Genomic DNA, 12,403 nt, shown 5'->3' on the forward strand with positions numbered 1-12,403 from the left:
CAGCTGCTCGGCGTGCCACGATTTGGGGCTTAAAAGGGGAGAAAAAGATTAAGAAGTTGGTTGTTTGTTTTGGTTTGTTTTTTTTTTTTTTTTTCCTCTCAGTTGGCTCAGCTTTTAAATGAAGAAGCCCCTTTGCTCCAAATCCTTACGAAGCACAGCTTAGGTAGCAGCCAGTTGTTTCCCCAGCAGTCCCGCTGCTCCCAGGGTGCTGGAAGGGAGTCAGAAGCTAACGCAGCACATTGTGGCTACAGCACGATCCCAAGCGTTGCACTACCAGTTGCATTATTTTATTTATTATAAAGCATTGCCTATCATTGCTTTTAAATACCTATGAAAAAAAATGAAAGTCCACAATAGTGCAGGACCTTTCCAGAGACGGCTCTCTGCCTTCCTGTCCTGCTCACCAAGACAAACAAAATGTATTTTATTTATTCTGGAACATTTCTCTGAACTTTGTAAGAAAGAGTAATATAAAATGGGAGCAAAAGACTGTCCTCATAAAGGTGCCTTTAAAGTGGTATTTACATATAGTGACATGTTTGAGATAATCGTCACTTTGTACTTTGGGGGTAAACTTTAGAGGAAAATTTTCATTAATCCCTTGCCAAGAAGAGCACTAGCTTTTTAAATATAAAGCCTTTATATATATATATATATATATATATATATATATATGCATATACATACACACACATAAATACATACAATATGTAAAAATTGGTGATGAAATTTTCTTTTTATCCCTAGTCATTTTTTAAATATAAATGGTCAATTTTGGAACTTCATTTCCCTACCTGTTTTGTTGCTGCATTTTAGAACTAAAAAAATAAGAAGAAAGGGACCCTCCCATCTGTAGCATCTCAGTTCTTTATTTCAGTATTTTGGGGGGAGGGTCTGGTTGCTTTTCCCTTGCTGATGGGCTGAAGCACAAGGGGACAGCACAGGGATTTGCCTCCTGCTGAAGGGGCACGTGGAGATGCTGCTGGGGCTGTTCATGGCCCGAGCACGACCTGAGCTTCATCCTCACAGAGCTGCAGTGCCCCGAGCAGGGCGCTGGGCAGTGCACAGCCTTCTGCCTCAGTAGGTTTCAGTGTTAACGGGGCTCACCTAGGCTGCTTTTTTGCTCTGCTTCAGGCCTCGTGCAGCATCACTGCACGTGCCCAGCGCAGACCGGGGCTGGGCAACTTCCATTTGTTTCTCATTTTGAAAGGCACAGCGTTCAGATCACAAGAGCTAGCATCAATTCTTATTAAATTACCGTTTGGGGAGGTTGGCAGGAAGAAACCACACGCTGAGGCTGCCCGGGGCTGAGTCAGAGCCCTGCCAGCCAGCAGCGATGCTGCACGGCAGCAACCCTGAAGGGCCCTGCCCTTGCTTCACTTCCAAACAACCGCGGGCTTTTTGTTTCCTTTGAAAGGGTTTGGGTTTTCTGTGACCACCCCACAGGGAGAGGCTATTCCCAGTTTGGGGACAGGGATGCTTCTGCCCTATTTCCCTGCTTGCGAAAGCTCCCAGCAGTTCCTGAGCTGCGTTTCTGCTCTCTGCTCAGCCGTCCCAGCCCGGACCCCAGCCCCGGCGCTGTCTGCAGCAAAAAGGAAGAAGAAACCACAAACATTTTCTTCCTGGAGCCAACCAGCATCAAAGAGGCAACCTCTGGCGAGGGCTGCACGGCCGCTGCATCTGGCATCCTGCGTGCTGTGGGAATGCAACCCTTCAGCCCGTCCTGCGCTGGGAAAGCCGCTGGAAACGGGGTAGGTCAGCTGATGTTTTTTTTTTTTTTCCAGATAAACTTGCACCTTCGTTCAACTCATTCGCATCCCTCTGCCTTCCCCACACAAAGCTAAGAGCAGTTTGGACCCTTTCAGCATCCTCAAGAGCTTTCCTAGAGGGAAATATTTTACCCTTTCAGTTCAGCTCCATGATTAAATCCTGAGTCGATGGAAAGACCCCAATGAGCAGCACGAGGGAGCTGGTGCCTGAGCATCTCCGCTGCTTCCCAACCTGCAGCGACACATTTGGGGGCCGGTGGAGGCTGCTGGGTCTCCTTCTGGGTGGTTAATCAGGCAGTGAAGCAAAGACTTCCCATCAGCAGTCACTTACAGCATGCAGGGTTATTGTTCGCACAGGCTTTGGTTTTTTAAATGCTGAAGAGTTCTGGGAATGTTACTTCTTAGGGCGGGGGAAAAAAGAAGTTTCTGCCCCATCGCATGTCCCGTCTCCCCAGCCAGGCAAGCCCCATGCCAGGGCCGCCAAGAGGGCACCGGAGGCTCAGAAAAAAGAGAAAACAGAAGGATTGGGAATTGCTTAATTAGAAGCAGTTTTCCCCTTTAATGTTCTGCAATTACTTTGAGGTCAGTAGAATTATTAGTATTATTAATCACCGAATTTCCAGGGAACGAAAGTTAATAGTAGCACAATTGGGGCATACCATACAGCAGTAATTGCTGAGTGCCAGCAGGCAGCTAATTAAGTCTTCCAGCCCTTCTCTCTAGGCAGATCTTATTTCTTCTAAATCTGTATCATGGATAACTCGGCTGCAGAGGGTTAAAAGTTGGGGTAAGCGCACCGGCAGCCGCGGATCGGCGAGGCTGAGGCTCTCAAGTACTCTGCCCACATTTCCAACCGTGCCGATCACATCTCAGGCCACTTCAGGTGGCCTCAGTGTGTGTCCCGAGGCAGGCAAGGAAAGAGGCTTTCTGTGTGAGATCCTCCAGCTACAGCCAGGCCACACATGCTGATGTTTTGGTCTTCAACTGTCTGGGAGAAATCCTTTCTGCCCAAGTTTGTCGCTTCATGTGGTTGTTACTGCTCTACCTGCGGAGAGTGAAAGGGGATTTAGATAACGAAGTAGTGCCACACTAGCAAGGAAGGTACAAGCACCTCTCAGGGATGAGTGATACTTCAGGATGCTGAAGTAAGGGATTTCCCTCTCCTTCATTTGAAGGGGGAGCTCCTTCTGGATTTGATAACCCTCAGCAAGTCCCTTAGCAGAAGGGGAGAGCCTCAGCTCCAGCAGCGTACCCTCACCCACCACGGGCACTGCAGCCCGGCACGCCGCGGCACTGGGGCAGAAGATTTCGTGGGGTGCTTCAGAGCCAGGAACCAAAAGAAAACAGAGAGAAGAATAGAAGAAAACAGGCCTCTATTCACCTGCCCCGTTCTCTAACTGGCTGCATGGTGAGCTCAGGGTCCAGATGAAGGGTGAGCACTCACGGAGCCCAGGGTGCACGGGACAGACGCGAAAGGCTGGCAGCAGCAGGAGCTCAGGAAGACACAACGCTGTTTTGGGATCCTCCAGAGCAGCTTGCCTAACTCCAGCCTACCCAATCACACATGAGACACCCTCTCCCTCCTACAGCCTGCCTTGCATACCCCCAAACCGGCTCCGGGGCCAGTTTATAAACCCACAGTGCCGCCCTCTCGCCAGCTGCAGGGAATCAGCCCTTCCCAGCCGGTCCATCCCCTCGCTGCCTTTGCAGGTGGGATCCCATCCCCATTAATCCCCCAGCCCCAAGCCCTCGCTGCCCCAGCAGCTTTGGCCCTGCCCCAGGCTCTCCCCCCGGTGCCCCAGGTTCTTGCTGGCCGTGGCAAACAGCATCTGCCTTCACTCCGTGGTAGAAACTTCTACGCCCTGATGCCAAAGTGTTTCCAGAAATTTGAGAACACATGAAAATGTTTGCATCCTAACTCTAGAAGGAAATAATAATTGCAACATAATTGCATTAGGGCCAACTGCAAATTATCCGGGAGTGGAAAATGAGGAGGTTAAAGCTGACTAAGTAAACAATACAAATTAAAGATGCAACAGCCGGCGTAGCCATGTGTTACGAATAAAACTCAGGTTTAACCTGGAAAGTCAAAACCATTTTAGGTTGTGTGTGCAGACACAGTGGGTAGTCTCTGCTCTCCCTCATGTACAGCCCCAAATGAGTGACCCCCTACAATTACAAACCTGGAATCCAAATTTATCCCATCCCACAGCCTATTAAGATAAAGAAACCTAAATTTCTGTTTTATTTCAAACGCCCAGTGTAGTGAGCATAAGCAGCCGTGCCATGTCGCCTCCGCTCGTGAACGGCAATTTGGTGATTTAACTCTGAAATGCTGCTGCCGAGTCTTCAAAAAAGGCACCACAGGCCTGGATGGGAAAAAAAAAAAAAAAAAATCGCTTTAGGGAGGAGCAGAACAAATCAGGCCTGAACCAACCACGCTTCACACGTGTAGGGAAAGGCTTCAATGCCAATGCATGTATTTATTTTTTATAATTATAAACCAGGGGTTCAGCGCGCTGGGGCCGCACGCTGCCTGAGCGAGGCATTGCCAACAAGACGATGCTCTGCCGTACTCCTCGTTGTAACGGCACAAAATGCTGCTCAGCCCATGGCCCTGCTTTGCAGGGCCGGTATGTCAGTGGGCATTAACCAGCTTTCAGGCATCAGACCAGTGAAAAGGCACATTTTCCAGTGTCCAGCCCGTCAGGGAGACCGGATCGAGCCAGGACAGGTCACCCCGAGGGACCCCCAGCCACAGTGGCTGTGCCAGTGGCACCGCTGGAGATGCCCATCTGTGACTGCTGTGCCTTTTTCTCTTTTCTCTTTTTTTTTTTTTTTTTCCTAATGTGAAGGAAGGAAGGAATAAAACCATATGTTTGGGGAGGTCGAGGACAGACTCCAGGAAAGTTTTGTTCTGGGTTAATGTTAAACATTTCACTGGCACTTTGTCTCCGTGTGTGCGTGTGCATTGTTGGTCTTTGTTTTAAGCAGGCCGTCATAGTTATCCCACAGCACTGAAAGTAAATAAACCTCCAACAAAGCGTTTAGGCAGCTTTCACAGCTAAATTCATCCTCCTATCATTTTTTTTTTTTTCCCTTTGTTTAGGAGCCACTGGGGAGTAAAGGAAATGTTTATCTTTGAGGCACAGAGCTGTGCTGAAATCATCTTTATTTTTTTAATTACGATGGGTTTTAAGGTCAATCCCAAACTTTGCTGGAGAGCTGAAGTTCCTCCTGTAAAATTCCCTAAAGCGTCTAAGGCGGGACCCCTCCAGGAGTGGAGATTTCCCTGGAAAGGTGCCTTGTGTTTTGGTTGGGCTGCAGCTCCCGGGGTTGGTGTGTTTGAACCAGCCCAGGTGGGAGGGGAGGGCAGCGCAGCCTGGGGGGGACCTGCCCAGCACATTTTGCCAAAAAAAAAAAAAAAAAAAATCCCTCCTGGGTTCCCCCCTTGATTTTCCCAGAAAAGCATCATTTAGAAGGAAATCTCCAGCCTGGCAAGAGATGATATAAAAAGCAGCTACATTTCCCAAACAGGGGGTTTCTGGCTAATTCAGAGCATCGTTACCGGGGCTGTCTGATCTCCTGTTATTATTTATTTCATACTTAGGTATTCCTCTGGCTTCACATCATTTCTGCTCCTCCTCTGAACCTCCCCCCACCCCTTTGCTGTACTTGTAAAGAATGCCAAAATTTCCAATTTTTCAGGCTTCCATTTTGGGTTTGCTCTGCAAGCCACGGGCTCCTCTCCTGCCCCCCACTTCGTCCTAGCACCTCTGCTTTGCCCACCCTGGGACAGGTCCCCACGTCCCTCGGGACAGAGGTGGCAGTGACACAAACCTCGCCTTGACTTGCAGCTGTTTGCGCTTGGCTGGGTAAGCACCTTCGAAGCAAGCGCCTCTCTGCTCTGAGGCAGAGCGCCCGCTGGAGCCAGCGATTGGGATTTTGAAAAGCAGCCTTTATTCCTAAGAGGTTCAGGCAAAACACCAAAGTTTCACAGCAGCATTTGGGCTTGCAAGGGCATTTTCACCTGCAGCGCAGCACAACTGCTAACTGCTTGCAGCAAGAAACATAAAGGAACTGACCGCTGACTTCACTAGACATTGGTGCTTTAAAAAATGAGTATTTTATGCTTCGTAAACATGATGAATGAGAGGCACGTCTCATTTATCACCTAAATAGCACTATCAGTGCCCGCTCTATGCTGCAGGCTGGATTCTGGCACGGGTGATGGACAGTGCTCTCAGCCCAGGCGATAAACAGATCGATAAGAAAATGCAGCCCAGGGGGCTGGAGGTGCAACAAGGCACCCATGGTTTCAAAAACTTGCTGAGACCCTTATTAAATTCATTTCTGCATCTGGAAACAATTGGTGCCTTGCTGGGCTACATGTAGCTGCAAAATATTGGTCTGAAGAAGGCGTGAAACACGACGCTGCCCCGGGAGAGCAGCCTGGGGCTCTATTGGAAGAGCAAGAAGCAGGGAAATCTAAAATGCAATTAACTTTAATAATAAAAAAAAAGAAAAATCAAAACAACCCCACGCCCTTCTACAACTGAGCACATCAAAGCCCGAGAATGGGAGGCAAGACAGACTGTGGGAGGATGGATGGATTGCCCCGGTGTCACAAAAGAAACTTTACAAGTGATGCAATACTGAAACGACGCATTTTTTTGGGGGGGTGGGGGGTAGGGTTGCATCTTTGCAACCTAATCTTTTTTAGAGCCTCTTTGCACTTCACCCTCTCATGAAGCAGAGCCCACAAGCCATCCCTGGGCAGAGACGTTTTTAAGCTACGCCGGCCGTCCATGGCTCGGGAGCAAGAGCAAAATCACCCCTGCTACAGGGCACGCGGGCTGTGGCCGCGTCACCCAGGGCTTATGCCAGTTTGTCTCTTGTCCCTGCAGCCCTTTGGGCCAGCCCGGGAGCTGCCAAATCCACGCAGAGTCGGTCCTTTTTTTCCCCGAGTGACCCGGCACAGCCTGAAGTCGCTGCCGTCCCGGCCGCCGCCGTGCTCGGGGCTGGAGCGCACCGGCCGGGTTGGCTTTCACGGGGCACCCCGGCCACCTCCAGCCTTGGAGGGAGCCACCCCGTGTCCCCCTGGGTGGGTGCTGCCCGACTCGGTCCGTGTTCGTGGGGTTAAGGGCACTCCTTTCTCAAAAGCCTCTAGATGGCAATCGCTTGCAGCGCTGCCGAGGCGCCTCTTCCCGCTGCCGACACGGAGCTCGCTGGGAAAGCTGTGGCTTGTAGAGCCAGGGACCCTTGCTGTTGCATCCTGCCCGGGGAGAAAGGATGCTCTGAGCCATTTTCAGCATCCTTTTTGTGTTGCTACCTGCTAGTTTTCTGTGCGGGGAGGGGGGTACAGCACCTCCCCTCTCCTGGGGACCCAGCTCCCACGTTGTTTTGGGAGCAAGGAGCAGGAGGGCGAGGTGGAGAGGGCATCTCAAGCCTGCCATCTGCCCCAACACCAGCATCGGTGTCCTGCGGGGGCCTAACATACACGGAGAAAAATAATAATTAAATCACTCGTTCTACTCCTAGCTGGCTAGAAAAGGCTTTTCCCATCACATCTGAACTTAAAAGTGTCTTTTTTAAGTGCAGAGTGACTGGCCAAGCCAGGAGGGCCTTTCAGGCTGTCTCGTTGCAGTGGGTGCTGAGGTGGGCTGAGCTCGGGGCACCCCCGGATTTGGCAACCCCCAGCCAGGAGCCACTCGCCTGCTGCTCTGTGTGGGGCCGTGCTGGGCAGGGGCCAGCTGGGTCCTGCTGCCGAGGGGGGAGACCGGAGCAGCTCCAAGCCAGGAAACAGCAAATATCGGTGTCCCTTGGGGCTGGGCAGAGCATCCATCACAGCACAACATCGTCAGGAGCAGCGACACAGCCAGAGCGCTGCCACGCGCGGCACCGCAGCCATCCCTGGCTGTCCCCGGCGAGGGACGCAGTAAATTGCATTTGTTGTGTTAAAAAAAAGAGAGTGCTTCCAGCCCAGGGGACTGCTCGCAGCAGCTGCCAGGCAGATAATATAGCAAATATTGCCAGTTTTCTCTGATAAAATATAATCACAGCCTATTTCAGCCGCAGTGATGGGAGAGGGGGAAAAGCAAGCGTCACCTTCCAGCCTTGTTCCTGCATGCTCACACTGACACACAGGTACTTTTGCTCTCTTAATTTCCATCTCTACTTTCTGCAAGTTACTGAGCTGCTGCAGGAGCTGGCAGCAAGGCAGTGGGTTTTCACAGGAAGACCCTCGATTTGCTGTAGCTGCTGCATCCTGACTCCAGCTAAGGACAAGGCTCGGCTCGTCCTGCAGCCCCAGCTCATCCCGCTGCTCCGGCTCGTCCTGCTGCCCACCCTCCGCTTTCAGTTTTCCAGGTAACAACTTTTCTGCAAATACATGTTCAAATTTTTCAAGGAAGGTGCCTGGGCTCTTACTGCCCCTGTGACACCCATTTGCAGGTGAGGGTGCAGCACGTGTGGGTCAGGGCGGGAAGCAGTGGGAGCCCCAGTGGGAACCAGCCCAGGGCACATCACCCAGCACGGCTGGGCACAATCACCAATTACCTCCCCAAAAAAGGGGGCTGCTCATTCACCCTGGATCAGAAACAGGATGACCTGCTGGCATGCTGGGCACCGAAGAGTTTTCCCAGCATCTTTGGATGACTGGTTTTCCCTGGTGAGACATTTGGCCAGTGCTGGAAGTTCACTTGACACCAAGGATGAAGAGCTGCAGGAAGGGAGTAAGTAGAAAATTATGAAAAATAGAGAATGACAAACATCAGAATAATTAATAATGCAGCAAGAGGTAATTAATTATCTCTATGCTGTGCTGCCTGGTTATTGATTTAAGTGTGTTTTCGGTCTAGGTGGCACTGACTCTTTCAGGATTTTATCCGTGTTTTTCCATCTTCCCTTTGTTAAAGCCCGCTGTGCTGCAGGTTGGTGCGGGACTCGCAGTCTCCTGGACTGGGAATAGTCCCGTATTTCCCTGGCACAGACTGTCCCACACCAGCACTGGGCTCTTCTGTGTCTTTCAGCACAGACGTGGCCATGCATGTTAAGATCAGACTGTAGGGACAGAAAAATAAGCCACGGCTGAACCCTGGGAATATCAGCACGGATGTGGTCACATTGCATCCCTTGCTAGTGCAGTGATGTCAGAGACAGCAGATGTCTCTGTTACTGCCCAATTTAACAGTGTCTAATGAGGTCACTTCCATAAAAGAGGCAATTATTTCCTGGGAGCCATTTGCTAACATAATTAAGTCTGCTTTTATGCCTGGTTTTAGCAACTGGCTGAGAGCAGGGCTCCTGACAAGCAAAGCAAGGAGGGACCGATTCAGCCATCACCACCGCGATGTGCTGGTCCATCCCAAACAGGAGCTTTTCGCTTTCTTTTTTCCCAGGAATCGGTCAGGTCGGCTCTGCCTGGATCCGACCAGCAGCCTCTGCATCAGGAACTGAGTTTCCCCAGTAGCTGCTGGTTTGGGCTGGAGCGGTGATGTCGGGGGTCCCCACCAGCTCGGGCTCAGCCGTTCCCAGGAGCAGCGCGGGATGTGGAGCAGCTTCGCCTGCGGTACTCGCTCAGCCTGGCTGGCACCGGGGCTTCGGGCAGCCAAACAATTCACCGCCCTGATTTGCTCGCACATGTTCACCTGTGGCTGCAGCTGCTCCTGTGCCCTGGCCTGGTTTTTCATCCTATTTCCCCAGAGAAGCACCAGAAAAGGCCGTTCCAGGGATACATCACGTGCAATGTCATTTGTAAGCGTAAAAGATGGGTTTTGATGACTTGTCATATCTGGTAACTTGGAGGCAATGGAGCCTGGAGGAGTTTCTTCTTTTTTTTTTTTTTCTTAGAAAATCGACTTAGTACAGATGTCACTCTGAGCAGGTTTTTTTAAATAAATAGGAAAGGGCTGTGCCCCAGAGGCCATCCCGCTCCTTTTCCCAAACCTGACGGGTGAAACACAACCACGAGCATCTGCCAGATCAGAGCAGCCGCAGAAACAACAGCTCCAGCCCTTCCTGCTCAAGCGCAGCTTTAATTAAAAAATAAACTGTCAGACACCATAAAAAATTAAAACTTAAATGCCTTCAACATCCATCTGCAAGTCTTCTGTGCAAGCCCGATGAGTCAGAGCGGCTGCCGCTCCCCGCCTGTCCTCGAAAAGCTCCGTGTCCCCACGCAAGAGCCTGGGTCCCACTGCCGGTGCCTGACACTGTCCCCTCGGGGGGTGGCACATGGGGGGCATGCCCACCTCCCAGAGCAGCTGTCAGCAAGAAACGGGGGAGCCTGAGCCCCTCCTGCCAGCTCCCAGGAATGCTTTCAGTGCTCTCAGGTAGTTTTACAAAGATTTTTCAGCTCCCTCATGGACAAGGCGGGTGTCACCCAGGTGGGGAGGAGTTTTGTGACCAGAGAGCAGGGCCGATGTGGGGCGAGCTGCCACCGTGCTGGGGAGCAAATGGACAAGAGGTAATAAGGGTGCCAGAACTGGCACCCACTCTGTTTTGGGGGTCACAGTGCTGGGGACAGCCAGCAACCCCACAGGGGAACTTTTCAGCTACCATATCGTGCTCTTAGCGCTTTGCTCCTTTCCCCACATCAGTAACTGGGGCAGTTTATCACTGCTCTGCAAGTGCAAAGATGTTGAAAATTACAGCGCTGCTTCCCTGCTAGGCCACCACTAAATTATTTAACCTCTTCTGAAAAATCAGCCCTGTGTCTGTTGTGGAGGGAAACTCCCCAGGCTCTGCCTGGAGCCTCAGGTCTCTCCTTTTACCGAGCTTTTCTTGCATTCATCTGCTTTTTTCTATTACTGCTCCCGGTGAAAGCGGACGTCCCCCTGCCCAGCACACTGGGGTTGATAAAACTTGCTCAACTCCCAGGCGTGCTGCTGCTCTTGTGTGATTATTCCTGTTAATTACTTCCTTTGTAGCAGAAGCCAGACGCAAAGCCACCAGCTCTGAGCACTGCTTGGCTTTTGCCCTTGCATCTGCAACCGTTGGCTTTGGAGATTCCTCTCGGAGCAGCAGCTCTCGGTGCTGGTGGCCGGGAGGACAAGTGGCAGCTCTGTGAAGCATTTCGCTGCCGGTGCTCCGAGCCGTGGCCGTATTCCCGCTACGTTCACCCCTAAGCCTCCCCTGACAGCCGCTTCCAAAATGTTATTCCAAAATATTTCCCTTCCCGGTGGTTTTCTGGATGTTTGGGTGTTGGTCATGCAGGGATGTGTTGAGACCAGAGGACACGGGGGTGGAGGCTGTGGCCGGGTACCAAACCCCATCTCCTCCGCCCCGAGTTGGGGTGCTCTGCCCCCCGGGCACCCCGGGACATGTGCCCGACCCGTGCGGTGCTCGGCCACTGATCTGCAGGCATTGCCCTCACCCGGGTGAGGAATGGGGTTTGCAGGGGCTGCAATTTCTCCAGGGTCAGAGGAATCTCGGCATGGCTGAGAAAACAAGGCCATTAAACCCCAGACCTAACAGTTTCCTCTTCCTCTTGAGCGATTTGCCGAGTGTTTATCGACCTGCAGGAGCAACAGGCTGTCCGAGCCACATCGGCTGTTTCTGCTTCTCCTTCCTTCATCGCTGGGCACTTGCTGATCGCTTTGCCCCAGTTTCCACGTGGGAAAATCCCAGCCTGGGCTGACAGACAGCGAAGATGATGCTCAGCGGGAGCATCACCGAGTCGTTTACTCCCTACTCACCCGTAGGAGCACGCGTGCCGCAGCCCGCAGGCTGCACCACGGATCTATTCCAGGAGAAAGCAAACTAATAAGCTTCCTGGCAGGGCTGTGAAGAGAAAAAGAGGATTTTACACCGCAGGTTTCAGCTTGCCCTGTGCAGATCTCCCGTTGTAAAGCAGCAGCACCCACCACAGGTTTGCTCTGGGGTAGTTGAGTGGTTCCTTAGAGGGTTTAACTTTGTCCCCAGCTCGTCACATTGCTATTCTCTGCACTTGCAGCAGCCAGCGGCCGCAGTGGAAGGCAAACCAAGAGGGCAGGACTTGCATAAAGCCTCCCCCCATACAGCTCCCCCCACTGACACGCTATAAGGGCAAATTGAACCCCAACCTGAACCCTCAAACCAAGCAGAAGGCCGGGATCTGGGAAGTCAGAAATCTTCCTTTCTCGCCAGCTTTTCTTCTGAGCTTCATTTCTTCCTGGCCATGGGCCTCTTGTCAATGTTTTCCTTCTTGGAAAGGAGAAAGCTGGGTGTTTCCTGGGTATTTTAGGGGTTTGCACGGATTCCCTGTGAATAAGCATCTCATCGGAGGGCTGAATGAAGGGTGGTCCCACCGCCCTGCCCGGCGGGTGCCGGCAGCGCTGCCCTCCCACCAGCCCCCCGCTTTCAGCCCCGGGAGTCCCCTGACACCGTCTGGCCTGGTTTGGGGTGCGAGGACACGCGGTGGCACCGGCTCCGTGCAGAGCTCTGCACCACCGCCGCGGTCTCGGGTGCCTCCTCTGCTACAAGGTTCAAGAAAGAAAAACCCATCTTGGCAGGTTAAAAACAGGCGCAGAGAAAGGGCCACTGGCTGCTGGCACCGCTGCAGCCCAGCCAGGAGCCCTGGCCCTGCCTGGGTGAGAGCATGGCGTGCTTCGTTAGCATGAGGTTAATTGCACCCTGAGCAATGGTCTAATCAG

At 52.1% G+C, this 12,403-nt stretch overlaps 1 long non-coding RNA gene across 2 annotated transcripts; it reads left to right on the forward strand.

The window, feature by feature from the left end:
* The first annotated feature begins 1,527 nt into the window (after positions 1–1,527).
* On the forward strand, positions 1,528–9,861 carry LOC116959275. 2 transcript variants are annotated; one of them, XR_006166985.1, is made up of 2 exons: positions 1,528–1,751; positions 2,945–9,861. It is a non-coding gene; the product is annotated as an uncharacterized LOC116959275 (long non-coding RNA). The 2 variants fall into 2 exon arrangements; XR_004405756.2 differs by having other exon boundaries at positions 8,006–9,861.
* The last annotated feature ends 2,542 nt before the right edge of the window (positions 9,862–12,403 follow it).

This window comes from Tyto alba, unplaced genomic scaffold, assembly GCF_018691265.1.
Source record: "Tyto alba isolate M040663 unplaced genomic scaffold, T.alba_DEE_v4.0 Super-Scaffold_5, whole genome shotgun sequence".
NCBI classification, from domain to species: domain Eukaryota; kingdom Metazoa; phylum Chordata; class Aves; order Strigiformes; family Tytonidae; genus Tyto; species Tyto alba.